The sequence below is a fragment of the Capra hircus genome, chromosome 19 (assembly GCF_001704415.2).
Source record: "Capra hircus breed San Clemente chromosome 19, ASM170441v1, whole genome shotgun sequence".
Taxonomy (NCBI): domain Eukaryota; kingdom Metazoa; phylum Chordata; class Mammalia; order Artiodactyla; family Bovidae; genus Capra; species Capra hircus.
The window spans coordinates 58,004,769-58,024,971 of NC_030826.1; positions in this window are offsets into that span (position 1 = coordinate 58,004,769).

Below are 20,203 nucleotides of genomic sequence, written 5' to 3' on the forward strand. Positions count from 1 at the left end.
TGGGGGTGGGCCGTCTACACCGTGTGGGGTGGGGCCCTCAGCTCCAGGTCCCTTCCTCTCTGCCCAGCAGCCTTGCTCCACGGGACCCGTCCACTCCTCCCCAGGAGGCAGGCTGAAGGAGAGAGGGCGCCTTGCTGCCACCTGATGAGAAAGGCAAAAGCCTGAAGGGCAGCAATGGTAGGCCTGCCCTCCCCTGGAGCCCGTTTCTCTCCTCCCCCAGCAGAGGCCCCGGGCAGTAGACTGCCTTTATAAATCCTAGGTCCTTAGGACAGGAGAACATGGGTGGAAAGTCACCCAAGCGAAGGAATAACCTTGTCTTCAGCAAACGAAGTCAGTTCTCAGTAACTCCTAGTGCAGAGCGGTTTTCAAGGTCTGCCTTTGTGTTTGCCTGTCCGTCTTTACTTTCATGGACAGCTCAGCAGAGATGCCAAAGAGCTGGGCCCTCACACTCAGCGGCCTGCCTGCCTGCCAAGGATGGGGGCACTGCAGATGCCCCCATCAGCTTCTTTCAGCAACCCCCCACTCCATGTGATGGGGCTAAGCTGAATCCAACGCTCTGTTTAAAGTGGGGGAACGCCCCCCCCGCCCCCGCAACAAACAAAGAAAAGATAAAAACAAAGATAAAAATAACCAACCACCAAAAGCAGGGGTCTTGGTTGCAGCAAGATCATAGAACAAATCATTTGGAACTTGCTTTTTAAACAAAAAGAGTTCAGAAGTATTTTATGAATGAGATACTCTTTCCCACAGCCTCCTACTTTTCCGCCTATCACTGGAGAAGCGGAAGACTTCATGTTCTGTGCCATGTGGCTTTCCCCGCCACCGAAGAGCCTGTGGGCTTCAGCCTAGAAACTCTCCTAGCAGCCCCTCCTCTCTCCCCTGACCCTTTTTCTGTCTGTCTCTCACTCTGGTTCCCCCCTCCCCACTCCACCCTGGGCCTAAAGATTTATAGAGCCGAGTGGCTTGAGAACAAATGGGCAGACTTTAGGCTGCTGTGTCCTGCATACTAATGACAAGATACTGCTTCTGTACCTAGGGGCAAAGCCAGGTCAGGCCAGTTTAACCATAAACTTTATTTATGGTCTTATAACTTTGCAGCTGCAGTAGCCTGGTCCAATCTCGGGGCTGCGATCTGTCTCTCTCTATAGATTCATACATATTTCTTTAAACCCACTTAGGGGGTAGGGAACGAATGCTGGTAGCTCGCTCTTTATGATCCCCTGAGCAGCTTTCCAAGGAGAAATGGATGCTGAAGGGAAAAGCGAGTCAGAGAAGGAAACAGTAGCAGGAGTGATAGAAGTCATAACACACCCCCAGCAGCAACAGAAATAATAACAACACTTCCTCTCTCAGAGTTCCCAGAGCAGGAATCCATATCTGTGATGTCTGAGAGTTTCACAAGTTGATGTTTAGAGATTACAGTCTTGAGGTGGAGAATGAAACGCCTGCTCTGAAATGGCTCAAGGTCCTTCCTCCCTGCGCGGAATCGTCTAAGCTTGGCCATCTTTAATGCACCTGTAGGCTGGTCCTCTCCGGTCCCGACGGAGTGATGCTCTGAGCTCCATGGCTGCTCAACTTCACTCCTCGCCACGCCCCTCCTGCACCCCAATTCTCTGTTGCAACCAAGCTGGTCCAAGTTGTTTGTGCAGCATGAAAAAGTGGCTGGGGATCCGAGGTTCAGATCGTGTGGAGATGGTGGAGAACAAGCGGTGGGAGGCCTCTGCCCTCAGGGAGCACAGCACAGGGAGGATGCGTTTCAGAGCCTCTGCTGCTCTGGTTCTGGGCCCTGGGCTCTTATTTGTCAAGCATCTTATCTGAATTACAAGATGAGCACATGGATGGCTGATTGGACGTCAGCCTTAGTATCCCGGGGGTTGGATCGTAATCCCTGCTCATCCATAGGACAGTTAATCCACTGAGCCGTTACGCACTGCAGCCTGCGCTTCAGAAAGGATCAGAGACATTGGCGGGTGAGTGCTTAGCTGCTGCTGAAGGAAAGTAGCGCAGGAATTGCCATTTATTCTTCCAGGGAGCCCACCCATTTCCATCTCCCCCTCTCTTGCTTAATCGCTGGAAGTAGGTCTCTCTTTGACTGGAAGACACTGGAAGGTCACGGGTGTGGTAAGACAGTGTAGAGCTGGGAATGGGTGTCAGGTTTGAGAGAGGTCATGAGGGAATGGGTTGGGGTCACAGACCTTCAGAATTCAAGCAGATCCACCGGCCTTGCGCTGAGAGGCCCGTGGCTGTGCTGGGAAGGCTTCTGTGGCGCCTACCTGCTGTCCACGCTGGAGAAAACACACCAGCTAGGCTAGTGCGGCTGGACTCTGCTGCTGCTCCAAACTGGAAGATGGGCTGAATTAGCACTGGTCCTTGGAATTGGCAACATCTCATTTCACTGGACACGTGTGTGCTCAGTTGCGTCCGACTCTTTGCGACCCCATGGACTGCAGCATGCTGGGCTTCCCTGTCCTTCACTGTCTCCCGGAATTTACTCAAACTTATGTCCAGAGGATGAGAGGGCTGGATGGCATCGCCGACTCGATGGACATGAGTTTGCATAAACTCAGGCAGTTGGTGGTGGACAGGGAGGCCTGGTGTGCTGCGATTCATGGGGTCGCAAAGAGTTGGACACAGCTGAGCAACTAAACTGAACTGATGTCCATTAAGTTGGTGATGCCATCAAAACGGTCTAGGTCATCAAAAATGCAAAAAGTCAGCCTGAGGAATTATCGTAGCCAATAGGGGTCTCAGGAAATGTGATGACTAAAGGTAACGTGAGATCCTGGATAGGATACTGAAACAGAAAAAGGAATTAGGGCAAAACTGAGGAAATACGAAGTCTAGCCTTTAATTAATAATTCATCAATAATTTAATTGATAAGTATTTATCAATATTTGTTCATTAGTTGTGACAAGTGTATACCACACTAACAAAAGCTATTAACGAAAGGAGAAACCGTACGGCCGAGTCCCTTTGGTGCTCACCTGAAACTGTCAACATTGTTAACTGGCTACACCCCAATACACACTAAAAGCTTAACAGAAAAAAATTAGAGGAAACTGAGTGTAGGATATTTGGGGAATTTCTGAGCTGGAGTGTCAATAAGTTTGACAATTTAAAATTATTTTAAAATAGATTTTTTTTTAAATTAAGGAAGCAGGCTGGGTTTGGTCCATAGGTGTTAGTTTGCTGATTTATGCTCTAGACAAATGTCTTCAAACCTGACAACTCATTAGAATCATTTGAGGAAGTTTTAAAGAATTTTATTCTTGAAAAGAGGTGATTTACCTGTCAAGACACTCCAAAAAGTTACCGCTCCATCCATATCCCAAACATTCTGTCACCCACTGTCCCCAGAGTCATCACTTTTATTATTTTCTTGTACAGGATTTCCCTGAAGGTCCAGGGGCTAAGATTCCCTGCTGGCAATGCAGGGGCCATGGGTTCGATTCCTGGGCTGGGAACTAAGATCCCACATGCTATGCAGCATGACCAAACATTTAAAAAATTACTATTTTCTTATATGCTTTCCCAGTGTTTCTTTACACAACTACAAGCAGTTTAAAAGTACATTTTTTTGCTTTCTTCCCCTTTTCTTACACAAACAATAGTATCCTATCAACACTGTTCTGACTTTCCAGATACCCTAACCGTCTCTCCATGTCAGTGCAGAGAGACATTTCTCACTCTATTTAAACAGATGTATAACATTCTAGGTTGAGGTTGGACCAGAGTTTACTTCATGACTCTCATAGATAACTTTTACATTGCCATGTCTGACATGACAATGTTATCACAAATTCTGCTGCAGAGAACGATTCTGTGTATACATGGGATTACAAGTTTGTGGCAGCATCTTTGATCCTGCAGCCCCACTTTAAGCCAGTTAAATCGGGAATTCTGAGAGTGAGTTCCAGGCATTCTCATTTTTATTTGTGTTTAATTTAAAAATTTTACTGGAGTACAGCAGATTTACACCGGTGTGTTAGTTTCTGTTGTATGGTAAAATGAATCAGTTACACATACATCCACTCTTTTTTAGTTTCTATTCCCATAGAGGTCATTACTCAGTACTGGGTAGAATTCCCTGTGTGACACAATAGCTCCCTGTTAATTATTTATTTTATATATAGCAGTGTGTATATGTCAGTCTCTATCTCCCAATTTATCCCTCCCCCTCTCCCTCCCATGACATTAAGTTTACTTTCTATGTTTGTGTCTTTATTCCTATTTTGTGAATAACTTCATTTGTGCCATTGTTTACGATTCCACATATAAGTGATATCACATCATATCTGTCTTTCTCTGTCTGGCTTTTTTCAATCAGTATGACAATCTGTAGGCTCATCTGTGTTGTTGCAAATGGCATTAATTCGTTCTTTTTTATGGCTAAATAATATTCCTTTGTGGGGCTTCCCTGGTGGCTCAGTGGTAAAGAATCCTCCTGCCAATGTAGGAGACTCGGGTTCAATCTCTGGGTGTGGAAAGTTCCCCAGAGAAGGAAATGGCAACCCACTCCAGTATTCCTGCCTGGGAAATCCCATGGACAGAGGAGCCTGGCGGGCTACAGTCCGTGGTGTTGTAAGAGTAAGACACGACTTAGTAACGAAACAACAGCATCAAATATCCCACTGTATCCAGGCCCTGCATCTTCTTTATCCATCCCTCTGTCAATGGACACTCGGGTCGCTTCCATGTCCTGGTTATTGTAAACAGTGTTGCAACGGACATAGGAGTGCTCCTATCAGACGTCCTCATTTTTAAAAAGCCCTCCAGGCAACCCCACCATCAGCCGAGAGCGAGCAGCGCTGCCGCAGATCAAACACACCCTGGAAAGGAAGAGGATGGTGGGGGTGCTTCTGGTGGATTTTCCAAGCAGGATGATGGTTCTCAAGCCTGGCTACACCTCAGAATCACTGCAGAGCAGTTAATGAGGAGTGAGCCACTATTTATGGGCACCTTGTAGTCCCACAGTTGTTCTAAACTTTTCTATTTCTTCCTTTGGGAAGAACTACAGTGAGTTAGGTCGGCCCTCCGCAGGCTTTGTGGTATGTCACAAGAACCTGAGCCATTACCGTCATCCCACTGAGTTATTGTGAAATGGCCTTTTCTGTGTGTGCATTCTGGAAGCAGTATTGATGGTAGAATATACTATGACATGGATCACCTCTACTTCTGTATTGATTTATGTATTACTAGACCTCAACTGGAGAAGGCAATGGCACCCCACTCTAGTACTCTTGCCTGGGAAATCCCATGGGCGGAGGAGCCTGGTAGGCTGCAGTCCATGGGGTCGCGAAGAGTTGGACACAACTGAGCGACTTCACTTTCACTTTTCACTTTCCTGCATTGGAGAAGGAAATGGCAACCCACTCCGGTGTTCTTGCCTGGAGAATCCCAGGGACGGGGGAGCCTGGTGGGCTGCCGTCTATGGGGTCGCACAGAGTCGGACACGACTGCAGTGACTTAGCAGCAGCAGCAGCAGCCCTCAACTACAGCCTTCCTTCTTCCCTTCCACTTCTCTTTGCCTGTAAGATGTACTGTATATAGTCACACACTTTGTAATATATTAGAAATCTGCAAATCCTTTTCTTGCTTTTCACATACTTTTGGATACTTATAATCAAAATTTTACTAGGATATTGAATAAATTTAGTCTTATTAGAAAGTTCAAAGAATACCCACATTCAAGGTTCACTCCTAGAAAAACTGACTTGTAACCCATGGGGGCAGTGCCTCAGCATTATTTTTTAAAGCTTCCTCTGTGATTTTAATTTACAGTCATGGTTGAAAACCATCCTTGAAGGGGCGAAAATGCGGCCTTTTCAAAGGGTTGTTGGTGGAGTCAGAGCTCTCTCGTCCGCTAGTCCACGCTCTGTCTCTCTACCCGCTTCCCCAGCCCTGTCTTGGAGATCAGTCTGGAAGTGGACGTCGAACTGGGGACACCTGGCGTGTCATGCCGAGTGCCCCCAGCGCCAGGGCGGGGCGGCGGGCCGGCTCAGCCCACAGGCAGCCTGAAAGTGAAGGCGGTGCCCACTGTCGGGGCCGCACATCACTGCCCATCCATGAGCTCCCAGATTAATATTTTCCAGCCCTTGATGAGCTTTCCCTTCCTTCCGGCGGCCTCTCTTTCCCATCAGCAGTGGGAGTGACCATGGGGAGTGACGAGGATGCTGGTGGGTGAACAGAAACTGCTCTTCCCTCCTTTTTTTTTTTTTTTTAAAAAAAAAAACTTGATTTCAGTGAATTAGCTTGGAATCTAAGACAGGATACCCTTTGGGCATTGCTTCCTCATTGTGTCATGGGGAAAGGCAAGGGGGAAAAATGTATTTTTAAAAGAGAAGCAAGAACTAGCCCTTAATAATGGGCACATTGGGTGCTGACTGGCAGAACCTCTACATAGAATGGGTGAGATTTTTATCATCCTCATTACAGTGGGAAACTGGAGCACGGAGAGGTTAAGATGTTTATTCAAAGGAACACAGCCGGGCAGTTTCCAAGCAAGTGGATCTCAAATACAGATCCATCCAGCTCCCAAACCCAAGCCCTAGGTGCTATAATGTCTTCTAATAGCAGTTGCTGCTGCCAATGCCCCTGTCCCCACGGCGGGCCATTGCTGACCCATGCCTCCGCAGGAGACCGTCAAACACTCACAGGCAGGTCTGACTCTGTCTCTTTTTTGGGGGGGATCACTTCTCCTTTCCCTTGGTCCTGGTGCACATGAGGTCTTGTTGTGCCCTCCGAGAATCTCTGGCGGGTACGGGGTTTGATTTTAATGCGATTGCACCCCTCCTACCATCTCACTGCGGCTTTTCCTTTGTCCTTGACATGGGGTCTCTTTTCTCGGTGTGTTCCAACACCCTCCTGTCAGGAGTTGTTCCGCTGCTAGTTGCGATTTTGGTGTTCACGCAGGAGATGAGCGCGTATCCTTGAACTCCACCATCCTGATTCTCCTGATTCCTGGAGGCGGATGGTATAGTCTTGAGGGCTGCCATCTTTGATGGAATCAGAGACCTTGGTGGTTTCCACTTTGGAAAGAAAGAAAAGTAGTCTTTATTCAATATCTGCCCTTATTCTAAGGTTCATACACTCTGTATGAAGCAGCAAGGACTGCTTCTCATCTTCAGGAAAGCCACAGTACTTTTTCACAGGGTTGTACCCAAAATGCCTTTGTAACGTTCCTCCTGAAACACCACAAATGCCACCTGCCAGCCCGTAACCATAACCACGATGGTCACCATCGGCAGAGAGTTACCTTCATTACCGCGTCAAATCCTCATTCCACCCCACTCCATGAACAAACTGAGTCCCCGAGAATTTAAGTACTCTGGTGTCTGACGTCACATCGCCAGGGGGAAGGAAGATGGACTTAAGTCCACGTCCCGCCTGCGCCCGGCCATTCCAGCGTGCTTTCTATGGAAGTGTTTTTTCCCATCCCTGGTGCATCTTTCTATCTTCCTCTCTCTCCTCCCAAACACATTCAGAACTTCTAATTCTCTTTCTCTTTCTTCTCCTACCCAAGCCAGAGAGAATTAGGCCATAGCGGATGGATTGATACACAGAGTTAACCCATATCTTGCCCACCCGGGGCCAGAAGAATCCCAGACATTAAGAGTGGGTCCAAGAAGCTGGAGTGAGAACCCAGGGGTTAATATTGCTCTAGTGGGAAAGTTATCTGCTTTGTTGTAAAACACAGCTTCCCAGCCCTACAGAAGGGGCCATTAGCATGCAAATGGACTTTGCCTCACGCTTTTTAATGTTTTACTTCTCTTAATTGCTGAAACCGGTTGTAATTTCTGAGCACTGTTGGCTTCAGGGGAGCAGTTTCCTCTAAAGGGATTTATCAACGCACCTGGAAAGATCTGGAATTCTAATTTTATTAACCAGTTGGGTGAGGCATTTTCTCTTCTTTCAAAAGGGGGAAAAAGTCCAAGTTTAAGTTGGAAACTTTATTTTCTCCTGGTGCCTAACTTACTCCAAATTCTTTTTTTAAAAAAATATTTATTTATTTGACTTATTTGGCTGTGCTGGGACTTCACTGCAGCACGCGGGACCTTTAGTTGCAGCATGAGGTATCTAGGTCCCTGGCCAGGGACAGAACCTGGGCCCCCTACACTGGGAAGCCTGTCCTCCGAATTCTTTGGTGTGGACTTTGACAGTCACTGAGAGGTCGAAAATCATGTGATATCTGATGGAGGTAAGAGGGGCTTCCTTGGTGGATTAGAAGGTAAAGAATCTGCCTGCCAAGCAGGGGATTCAGGTTCAATCCCTGGGTTGGGAAATCCCCTGGAGGAGGAAATGGCTACTCACTCCAGTATTCTTGCCTGGAGAATCCCATGGACAAAGGAGCCTGGTGGGCTACAGTCCATGGACTCGCAAAGAATCAGACACAACTGAATAAGTTTCACTTTCAAGAGGAAGCTTATTAAAGATTTTATGTGTCAGACCCTTGGTTATGAATTTCCTGAATGCTACCTGAATTGGAAAATAACCCTTTCTCTCACCCCAGAGGTCCTGCAGATAACTGCATTATTTCTAGGATGCTCTGTGACTCTCTAACTACTTTCAAATTTCTACAAATTCGAATTTGAATTTCTGCTTCAAACTATGAAGTAGAAATGACTGGAGAAACTCGGTCACCATAACACAAATCTTAGCACCAACCAAGACACCCTTAGCCAGTTTAAGAAACAGCTGCCTTCCCTCCCCTCATCCCCATACCTCCCAAATGCATTCTTTTCCATGAGTCAGTACAGAGAGAGTCCCATGGAGAGACACGCTACGTAACCCTTGGAACTCTTGAGCACAATTAGCCTGACTTGGCACTTCTTTCTGGTCAAAAACCAGTCTTAGGGAGCCTGAAATCTCATCAGAAGCACTCAGCAATTCTGTGAGGATCGAGGACCACTGTATGCAGAGGTCTGTACCCAAGAGAAAGTGGGAGTGGCCGGCAGTGACATCACCACTAGTGGCAAGAGGCCGTCCTGACCCCTCTGGGTCCAAAAAGTCAGTATCAATACAGATATGGCCACGGCTAAGTTCGCACTTGGTCTTGTCATTTGCTACATGGAAAGAATCATTCGTATCTTTGTTGTGGCCGTTCTTTATCCACCTTGACCTTTAATTCCACCCTGAGTTTCTGGGAATCCCAGGTACGCTGAGGAACGGCAGGAACACACGACCTGAATGAAAAGAGCAATAGATCGACACGTGCGAAGGTCGCAAAAGTTCACTTCCTTGTCTCCCCTGTAGACCCTCCTGCATCCCGGGGAGTCCATCCTGTACAGCTTCGTCCCACAATGACGTCATCGTCAGTGTGTTTATAAATGTGCACGGAGCAATGCAAAGCAGAAAATAGCTCACATATCTGTTGATTGATTTATGCACAGGTTTTCAGGGTTTGGGAGACTGTAATGTCTGAACGGAGTGAAGTCTAAGGAAGAGGACATCGTGACCAAGCTGAGGTCCGGATGGAGGTCTGAAGGAAACTGCAGAGAAGACAGGGCTTCCCTGGGGGCTCAGCGGTAGAGAATCCACCTGTCAATGCAGGAGATGCAGGTTCGATCCCTGGGTCGGGAAGATCCCCTGGAGGAGGGCATGGCCACCCACTCCAGTTCTTGCCTGGGAAATCCCATGGACAGAGGAGCCTGGTGGGCTGCAGTCCATGGGGTCACAAAAGAGTCGGACACAACTGAATGTGCATACATGTACATGCAGAAAGCAGGAGAAGGGACAGTCACTCACTGCATCGAAGCCTGCAGTCTTTGATTCGGCCTTTTCAAATGTCTCTTTAGGGGTCCGTTGTTGGGAGTGGGGCTTCAGGGGGAGAGGAGAAAGGCTTTCCCCTTTTTGAGCCCCTCATTTGTACCTGGCACTTGAAGCTCACTGAGGACTCTATAGGGTCTGAGGAGGTGGGTTTTATCTCCGTTTGGCACGAATAAGAAACCGAGGCTCAGAGTCACATGGGGGCTCCAGAGAGACAGCTGCTGAACCGGGATTCACCTTCGTTCCTCCCCGACCCCCAAACTCTCCCCTGCTCCACACCGCCTCTCAGATACGCACTAGAATCTTCCACCTTCCCTGGCAAAGCCCCAGAGTGGAACTGGTGGTGGGGACCCCGCCCCCAGAAAGTGGCCTTAGTCTGTCCCCAGCCACCCACTGGCCCTTCCCCTCCCCCACAATTCCGGTTTGTTTTCCTGGGAGCAAACATGCCTTTTCCCATTGATGGAGCTCCTGGGCCAGCAGCGCACCGTCACAGGCTCCACCACTCCCAGAGCGTCCTGGACCAAGCTCTCAGGCTGGCCGCCCCCTCCCCTCCCCACCTGCCCTGCCCTTCCACCGCCGGAGGAACTTTCTGAATAACAATGTGTAGTCCCTGCGGCCTGCCAAGCTGCCCTTTTGCTGTTAGCGCCTAATGAAAATGTAACCGTATTTAACCCCCCACCGTCCTAGATTAGCAGGAGAGGGCCCGAGAGGCTTGAATTCCTTTGTATGATAAGCATCCTGGTCTCCATTTGGACGGTCCCAGCCCCTTCTCCCTGGAGAGGATGCTGCGCTGCGCCGGGCTAACCCGGGATCCCTCAGCTGTCCCGGGCACAATGGGGAAAGTATCTTTTGTGGCATTAACGGCTTTGGGGAGGGGAGAGGGGAGGGTCCGGGCTGCCGGGGAGGGGGTGCCGTTGAAGAGAAGGAGAACAATGTGTGAGAAGCCGAGGCTGTGGGTTTCCCACACGGACCACTACGTCCCCCCCACCCCCCTCTGGGAGAGACAGCGCCGCAGCGACCAGCCCACAGCTGATCCTGCCTTGATTGGCTTTTTTTTTTTTTTTCATTGTGCTCTCAAGGGACGAAAATCCTTTTGTGGCGTGAAAGGAGAGGCGTTCCTGCCGTTCCCCTCCCTCGAACTGATTGGCTGTGTCACGAGATGGCCAAATCCATCCGGATTAATGCGCGGCCGCCCCGGCCCCGAGCGAGGCCGTCTGAGTCCGCCCCTTCGGGCCCGCGAGCGTGTCTGGCGCCCTGGGGAAGGGAGGGGACCCCGAGGGGCAGGCCACCACCTTCCTCGTATTTATTATTCCCCCGCCCACCCCCTCCCGGCCCCGCAGGGATGTTTATTCATGGACCACATCTGCTGGCTGGCGGACGCGTCTCTCTCTCTCTCGTTAGAATGCCTGAAGTCCCCAAGGAGCCAAGAAAGCGGGGCACATTCCTCAGGACCTGCCTCTTCTCTCAGCTCAGAGACCTGTGGCTCCTCCAAGGCACCTGTAGCCCTAGCTCTCAGCCGCCCCCCTCCCCACCCCACCCCACCCCGGCCACACCTGCGCGGCCTCCCGCCCTTACCTATTCCAAACTTCCCACCTGGGCATGCTGGGCGCTCTCTGCTGTCTCTGGTACCCAGCGCCTAAAAGAGCATCCTTTCTTTCTGCTGTTTGCCCTTCTGTGGCTTCTTCCGGAACCTCTCTTCCTCCTGTTGATTCTTATGTAATTACATCCCAGGTCTTCTTGAGCCAGCTCAGATTGTGGCTTTCCCATTCTCTCAATTGAAAGGAGTCATTTATTTCCCCCACCTCTGACCTCTCATATAGTTTTCTCCATCGTTCATTGAAGAGCCAACTCATTGGAAAAGACCCTGATGCTGGGAAAGATTGAAGGCAGGAGAAGGGGGCGACAGAGGATGAGATGGTTGGATGGCATCAGAGACATCAGTGGCCTCTTGAGCTTCAGTAAACTCCAGGAGATAGTGAAGGACAGGAAGGCCTGACGTGGTACAGTCCACCGGGTCACACAGAGTCAGACATGACTTGGCAACTGGACAGCAACAACAGAGATGAAATCCACAGTATGTGTGATTTTGCGGCTCCTTTCACTTGACCTTTGGTCTGATGGTTGCATCAAGTTGGAGAGGGTTTATTCCTGTGGTGGTGAAATAGTTCATTGTGTGAAAAACCCCACAATTTATTTTTCCACTCTGCTGTGGATGTTCTGTTGGATATTTTCCAGTTTGGGTTGTAACTATCACCAGAACATGCACAGAACGTAAAGAATCAAGCACGTGATAAATCTTGTGAGAGGAGTGCATATTTTTATTAATTTTTTTTTCTTGCTGAAGCCTAGTTGATTTACAATGTTGTGCTAGCTTCTGGCATAAAACAAAGTGATCCACAAATAATTTTTTTTCAGATTCTTTTCCACTATACATTATTACAAGATATTGAATACAGTTTCCTGTGCTGTATAGAAGGTCCTTATTGTTCATCTGTTTTATATATAGGAATGTGTATTTGCTAACTCCAAACTCCTGACTGATTCCTCCCCCCACTTTCCCCTTTAACCATAAATAATTTCCCCAGTAACCATAAATAGCTTTGCAAATCTGTGAGTCTGTTTTTGTTTTGAGAATAAGTTCGTTTGTATCGTTTTTTTTAGGTTTCACATATAAGTGATATCATATGCTGTCATATGTTATGGTATTTTGTGATATCAAATAACATGATATCATATATGTTGTGATATCAAATAACATGTTATTTGTCTGTCTCAGTCTGACTTACTTCACTTAGTATGACCATCTCTAGGTCCATCCCTTATGGTATTTTGTGATATCAAATAACATGATATCATATATGTTGTGATATCAAATAACATGTTATTTGTCTGTCTCAGTCTGACTTACTTCACTTAGTATGACCATCTCTAGGTCCATCCCTCTTGCTGCAAATGGCACCATTTCCATCTTTTTTTGATGGCTGAGTCATGTGGGCTGGTGTCTATGGGGTCGCACAGAATTGGACACGACTGAAGCGACTTAGCAGCAGCAGCAGCAATACTCCACTGAAATTTCCCAGGTGGCGCTACTGGTAAGGAACCCACCTGCCAGTGCGGCAGTCGATCCCTGGGCTGGGAAGATCCCCTGGAGAAGGGCATGGCAACTGACTCCAGTATTCTTGCCTGGAGAATCGCATGGACAGAGGAGCCTGGCGGGCTGCAGTCCATGGGGTTGCAAAGACTCAGAACTGAAAAGACTCAGTAAATATCCCGTGGTATGTATGTACCATATCTTCTTCATAATTCATTGGTTGAAGACATTTAAGTTGCTTCCGTGTCTTGGCTATTGTAAGCAGTGCTGTGATGAACATGGGGGTGCTTGTATCTTTTCCAAGTAGGGTTTTTGCAGATGTACACCCAGGAGTGGGATTGCAGGATTGTATGGTAGCTCTATGTTTAGTTTTTTGAGAAACTTCCATACTGTTTTCCATAGTGGCTGCACCAATTTGCATTCCCACCAATAGTATCGAAGGCTTCCCTTTTCTCTACGTCATGTTATTAAGGCAGGAGTGAAGAATTTCTCTCTTCTCTTTGGTGTCTGTCTCAGTGCTAAGGACAAACCAGAGTCCCCAGTACGTTTGCCCAGTCAAGTCTCATTTCGTTAATTTTACAATGCAGATAACTATGGGTTCCTATTTTCAGTTGTCACCTGTTAACATGTTTTGGCATAGATGAAGGAATGAACCTCTGCAGAGAAGGCTTTGTTTATCAAGGAGAGGAGGGACAGTGTGAAATTGCTGTTGTCTAGGAATGAGAGTAAAGTCAGGAATTAGAGCAAGCCCAGATCAGGAAGGCAGTGATGGCAAGCACAGAGGCAGAGTGCCTCACCGTTTGCGCCTGGACTGTCCTGGCCCCAGTGGCCACGGTGGTCGTCAGAGGGGCCCTTCTCGGGCTACGCCAGCCCCCTCGAGGCCATCGACAACACCCTCTTCCCTTCCTGGGCACTCTCCCACTTTCTCTTTCTTCTGAGTTAATAGGTATTTCCTCTGTTTCTCTTACGGGCTTAAATGTCATAATTAATCACTCTAGCCTTTTAGGCAGCGGTCTTACCCTTGGAGCAGTCACTGCTGGGGTTACAGCCACATGTCTTATCCCTGAGTACACCCCAACATGGATCTGCTGGTCCATTGGTCTCTCCAGCCTCTTCCCGAGCTCTCATTCTGGTCTCCCCGGAGCATTACCATCCACTGAGTGTCTCCTTGTGCCAGGCTCCACGTGTGTAGGCACGTGTATGTATGTGTTCAGTCGTGTCTGACTCTTTAAGACCTTGTAGACGATTAGCCACCCCCAGGCTCCTCTGTCCGTGGGATTCTCCAGGCAAGGATACTGGAGTGGGTTGCCATTTCCTCATCCAAGGGATCTTCCCGACCCAGGGATTGAACCCAGGTATTCTGCACTGCAGGTGGACTTTTTACCATCTGGGCCACCAGGGAAGCCCCATAAATTGAGGTCTCGCATTCAGTAAGTAGTCGAGTCGGAATCCAGACATTCTTTCAACTGCACCGCACTGTCTTGCCCTTTGCTCTTTCCACCAAAGCCACAAAATGATCATGACAATCACATCTCGCTCAGGTCTGTTATCCACTTTTATTCTCAGGTTAGCGCATCCTTGCTCCCCTGGTCCCATCCCATTCCCAGCCTCTGGCCAATCATGTCAGGCCTCTGCTCTCCTGCCCAGTTATCAAGGTGTAGCAGTCGTTTTCAATGGCTTTTCCTGCCATCTTCCAACATGAATGTGAAAGTTTCATTCATTCCAAGAGTGGAACTGGCATTGTACAGTGAAACCTGGGAAGCGGGATTTGCTAATATTTTGATGTCAATGGGCAAGTTACTTGGATGGAGAGAAAGTCTTGATCTGAGGGGTCCATGTCATTTCTTCATTCTTCACTCATTCATTCAAAAAGGATGTTCAAGTTCAAATGAAAAACAAAAACTCTCAGAGTCGGGGTTCAATCACCCTTTTTATTGTTGTTTTTATTAGATTTTATATTTTATTTATTAAATTTTAATTGGTATTGTCACAGTTTATGCCATGCATCAACATGAATCGACCATAGGCATACATGTGTCCCCTTCCTCCTGAATTCCCATTCCCACCTCCCTCCCCAGACACACCCTTTTCTTGAATTTAAAAATATATGCAAATTCAAGGTGGTAACAGTCTAGTATTTTGAAAACACTGATGTTGAACAAAAGCACAGTTTTGACAACATTCGCAATTGCACGAATGCCCCAGGGCTTCCCGGGGGGCTGAGTGTTAAAGAACCCGTCTGCAAATGCAGGAGACCATGAGCTTAATCCCTGGGTCGGGAAGATCCCCTGGAGAAGGAAACGGGAACTCACTCCAGTATTCCTACCTGGGAAATCCCATGGGCAGAAGAGCCTTGTGGGCGACAGTCCATGGGGTTGCGAAGAGTCAGACATGACTTAAGGACTAAACAACTACAGCGACGGCTGCAGTGATTTCACATGCAGCTCACATGCAGTTAAGTCAGAACTCTGAATTTAGGGCGCTTCAGAAACACGGTGTCGCGTCTTGTGATCAGCTCTGGCCATAAAAAGAAATCTTCCCAGATCAGTGGTCCTGCTACTGCCCTGGGTCTCGGGGAGTCTCAGCTATTATCCGAGAGGAATTCCAAGGCTTGGTTGGGGCTGAGGGATCAGAGTGTAGCTTTTCAGGATTCCAGCATGAAATGCTTTACCACCCAGAAACTGCAACAGCCAAATCTGAGCTCCCAGATCCCAAACTGAGCCTCTGCAGTGCCTGTAGGGCACCCCTAGCCTTGCCCTGGGTCTCTCTTTGTGTGCGTGCTCAGTTGCTAAGTCGTGTCTGACTCTTTGCAACCCCATGAACCATAGCTTGCCAGGCTCTTCTGTCCATGAGATTTCCCGGGCAAGAATACTGGAGTAGGTTGCCGTTTCCTTCTCCAGGGGAGCTTCCCAGCCCCAGGATGAAAGCTACGTCTCCTGCACTGGTAGGCGGATTCTTTACCACTGAGCCACCAGGGAAGCCCAGGGTCCCTTTCTGTTGTTGTTCGTTGTTCAGCGGCTAAGTCATGTCCAGCTCTTTGCAACCCCATGGCCTGCAGCACGCCAGGCCTCCCTGTCCTTCACCATCTCCCAGAGCTTGCTCAAACTCATGTCCATTGAGTGGATGATGCCATCCAGCCATCTCATCCTCTGTCACCCCCTTCTCCTCCCGCCCTCGATCTCTCCCAGCATCAGGGTCTTTTGTAGGGAGTCAGCTGTTTGCATCACACCCTCGCGGTCCTGGAGCTCCCCTTCAGGGCTCCTCTCCACTCCCCCAGACACACAGCTGCCTGTCCACCTCTGTCCTGCTGCTCTGGGTCCCTGCCGGGTCAGGGCTGTCTGGACACCAGGCGACGGAGGCGGAGTGGCCTCCAGGTCCCTGTGGGAGGGGCTGAGGGGGCCTGTGTGGACGTGGCCGGCTCCTTGTTCCTCAGCTTCAGGGAGCTCTGAGGGCTCCCTGGGTGTAACACAACGTGAGCGGCGGCGGGGTGAGCTCTGTTCGCCCGTGACAGCTGCCTTGGTCTCTAGCAGGACCTGTCTGATTGCACTCTCCACGTGAGGCCAGCTGCGGTGGCCTTAATTCTTTCTTACCCACCCCCGCAGGCCCTGCCCTTGCCCTCTGCTTCCTCAAAATGCCAACTCTTCCAACGACCTTTCTGGGGGCCTTCCCTGGTGGCTCGGTGGGTGGCAATCCACCTGCCCATGTAGGGGACGTGGGTTCAGTCTCTGGTCCAGGAGGAGATCTGGGATCCTCAGTTGTTCCCACATGCCGAGGAACAACTCAGCCTGGGCACCGCAACTACTGAGCCTGTGCTCCAGAGCCCAGGAGCTGCAACTACTGAGTCCACACTCCCCAAGTACTGAAGACCGAGTGCCCTAGAGCCTGTGCTCCACAGCAAGAGAAGCCACTGGGATGGGAAGCCCAGGGACCACAGCTAGAGAGTTGCCCCCACTCGCAGCGACTGGAGAAGCTAGTGAAGACCCAGCACAGCCAAAAAGAAATCAATAAATAGTTTGAAAAATTACCTTTCTGGGCTGGAGGATGGCCTGGTGTCAAGTCGGCCTTGGATGCTCTGGGACCCTCAAGAGAGTCCCTGGCCTGCTAGGTCTCATTTTGTTGGCAGGAAAGGCCATCTGGCTTGAGTCTGGCACAGAATCTGACCACTCGTCTCTGCGCAGGTGTTTGGGGTGATTTGTTCCCACCTGGCAGAAGCGACTGGAGGCAGACGGATAGGAATTTTAAATACCTGCTCGCCCCCTGAGGGTTCTTCAGCTCTAAAACCGGAGGCCATCAGGTCAGGGAATCCAAGGAGAAGTCCAGCAAGTGAAATTGTCAGAGCCCTGGGTTTGCAGGCAGGTGGCCCATCGATGGGGCTGCGCTATCGGCACTCGATCTCGGGCAAGCTGTTTCGCTTCTCCAGGCCTAGGTTCATCCGCACGGATGCAGATGGTTGTGACAGGGTGGAGGTCAGCGTCCACTGCTGAGGCTGCAGCGCCAGAAACTTGCTCCAGAGAGAAGATACCGAGGCTCCAGGAAGCATGGACGAGGTGAAAGCTGGGAATGTCTTGTAAATAAAATTATTACTCAGTTTCAATTTGGCTCTGAGCTAAGAAGGCAGCCAAAAGGAAGTTGCTAAGACTTATACTTGTTACCAAACCAACTGTTATTGTTCAGTCACTCAGTCGTGTCCGACTCTTTGCGACCCCATGCGCTGCAGCACGCCAGGCTCCCCTGTCCTCCACTATCTCCCAGAGTTTGCTCAGATTCATGTCCATTGAGTTGGTGATACTATCTTACCGTTTCATCCTCTGCCACTCCCTTCTCTTTTTTGCCCTCAATATTTCCCAGCATCAGGATCTTTTCCGATGAGGCAGCTCTTCCTATCAGGTGGCCAAAGTGTTGGAGCTTCAGCTTCAGCATCAGTTCTTTCAATGAATATTCAGGGTTGATTTCCTTCAGGATGGACCGGTTTGATCTCCTTGCTGTCCAAGGAACTCTCAAGAGTCTTCTCCAGCACCACAATTTGAAAGCATCAATTCTTTGGCCTTCAGCCTTCTTTATGGACCAACTCTCACATCTGTACATGACTACTGAAAAAACCATAGCTTTGACTGTAGGGAACTTTGTCGGCAAGGTGCTGTCTCTGCTTTTTAATACACTGTCTAGGTTTGCCACAGCTTTCCTTTCAAGGAGCAAGTGTTGAACACCAGCAATACACTGGGCCTGAGAATAACAGAGATGGCTGAGATGGAGACCTAGCTTCAAGGAGCTGAGATGTGGGGGTGGTGGGGTGGGGAATGTATGGTTTGGACTCTCGGCTGTAAATATAGAAACCCGAGTCTAACTGTTACACATAAAATGGGAGCGTGAAAAGATACAGGTGTGGCTCATGGGATCCAAGGAAGAGCCTCCCAGCCACACACCCGGCAGTGCAGGGATGTAACCTGGCTTCAGAAACAACCAGGCCAAGAGAGTCAAGTGTGGGGCCATCTCCACTTAAATGCCACAATTGCTAAACTAAAGAGGAAAGAAGAGTTTTTGGCGTGTGCGTGCTAAGTCATTTCAATCGTGTCCGACTCTTTGCGATCCTTTGGACCATAGCCCACCGGGCTCCTCTGTCCATGGGATTCTCCAGGCAAGAATACTGGAGTGGGTTGCCATGCCCTCCTCCAGGGGATCTTCCTGACCCCGGGATTGAACACGTGTCTCTCAGACTGCTGCATTGGCAGGTGGGTTCATTACCACTAGTGGCACCCGGAAAGCCCCAGTTTTAGGAGATTCAGTTATAATTTCTACTACAGTTAAGGCTTTAAACACTTGTCAATATTCAATAAAACAGCATGTTTTGATTGCCTTATACAAGCAGCAAACCCCAATAGGTTTTGGCAACTGACTGCAGAAATCCTGGTCTTGACCTCTGTGGCTTCTCCAGTGACAAAGCAATGGCCTGTAAGCTTAGAGCAGCAGGCCGAGTCGGTCCTCCAGCTGCTGTGGGCCGCGTGTGGAGAGTAGCTTGTTACAAGACTCCTGATGTGTACCTAGAATTTGAATGATTCAAATGACCGAATTTCAAAGCACCGACGTAGGAACATGTTATTTCCATTTTGTAAAATGTAGGAGTAACTGAGAGGTTTCTTTTCTCCTTTCCTATGTTTATGTTTGGTGATGATCGTTGGTTGGAAATTATGTCCACCGAGTCTATTGAGCTGTGATAAAACTCCAGTTAATATTTGACTATTGGCTTCCTGTTACACACAAAAACTCAAATAGTGAAGAATATACTACGATATAGGTTGACTCTTCTCTTCTCTCTCAAGCTTTGGTGTCGCTACCCTTTTATTTTTAAAAGTTTTTCATTTTATGTTTTCATTGGAGTAGAACTGCTTTACAATGTTACGTTAGTTTCTGCTGTACAGTGAAGGGAATCAGCTCTAGGCATGCGTATGTTGTGTCCCTCTTGAGCCTCCCCCCAACCCCCACGGCTCTAGGTCATCACAGAGCCCTGAGCTGCTCCCTGCGCTCCTCAGCAGCTTCCCTCCAGCTCTCTGTGTTTCACGAGGCAGGGTATACACGCCCGAGCTACTCCCCCCAGTTCATCCCCCCGCCCCCTCCCCCCTGCACTCCACCTGTCCACTCTCTATGTCTGCATCTCCCTTCCTGCCCTGCATATAAGTTCGTTTGTAGCATTTTTCTATATCCCATATATATGCGTTAACATATGAGCTTTGTGTTTCTGACTTGCTTCGATCTGTATGACAGACTCCAGGGCCATCCATGTCACTCAGTTCAGTCACTCAGTCGTGTCCGACTCTTTGCGACCCCATGGACCGCAGCACCCCAGGCCTCCCTGTCCATCACCAACTCCCGGAGTTTACTCAGACTCATGTCCATTGAGTGGATGATGCCATCCAGCCATCTTGTCCTCTGTCGTCCCCTTCTCCTCCTGCCCTCAATCTTTCCCAACATCAGGGTCATTTCAAATGAGTCAGCTCTTCGCATCAGGTGGCCAAATATTGGAGTTTCAGCTTCAACATCAGTCCTTCCAATGAACACCCAGGGCTGATCTCCTTTAGGATGGACTGGTTGGATCTCCTTGCAGTCCCAGGGACTCTCAAGAGTCTTCTCCAACAGTTCAAAAGCATCAATGCCTTGGTGCTCAGCTTTCTTTATAGTCCGACTCTCACGTCCATACACGACCACTGGAAACCATAGCCTTGGCTGGACGGGCCTCGGTTGGTGTCCACATCACTACGATGGCCCAGTTTCCCCCGTTTTAGTGGCTGAGGAACAGTCCCCCGTGTGTGCGCTCCGCATTGCCTCTATCCGCTCATCTGTCGGCAGATAGT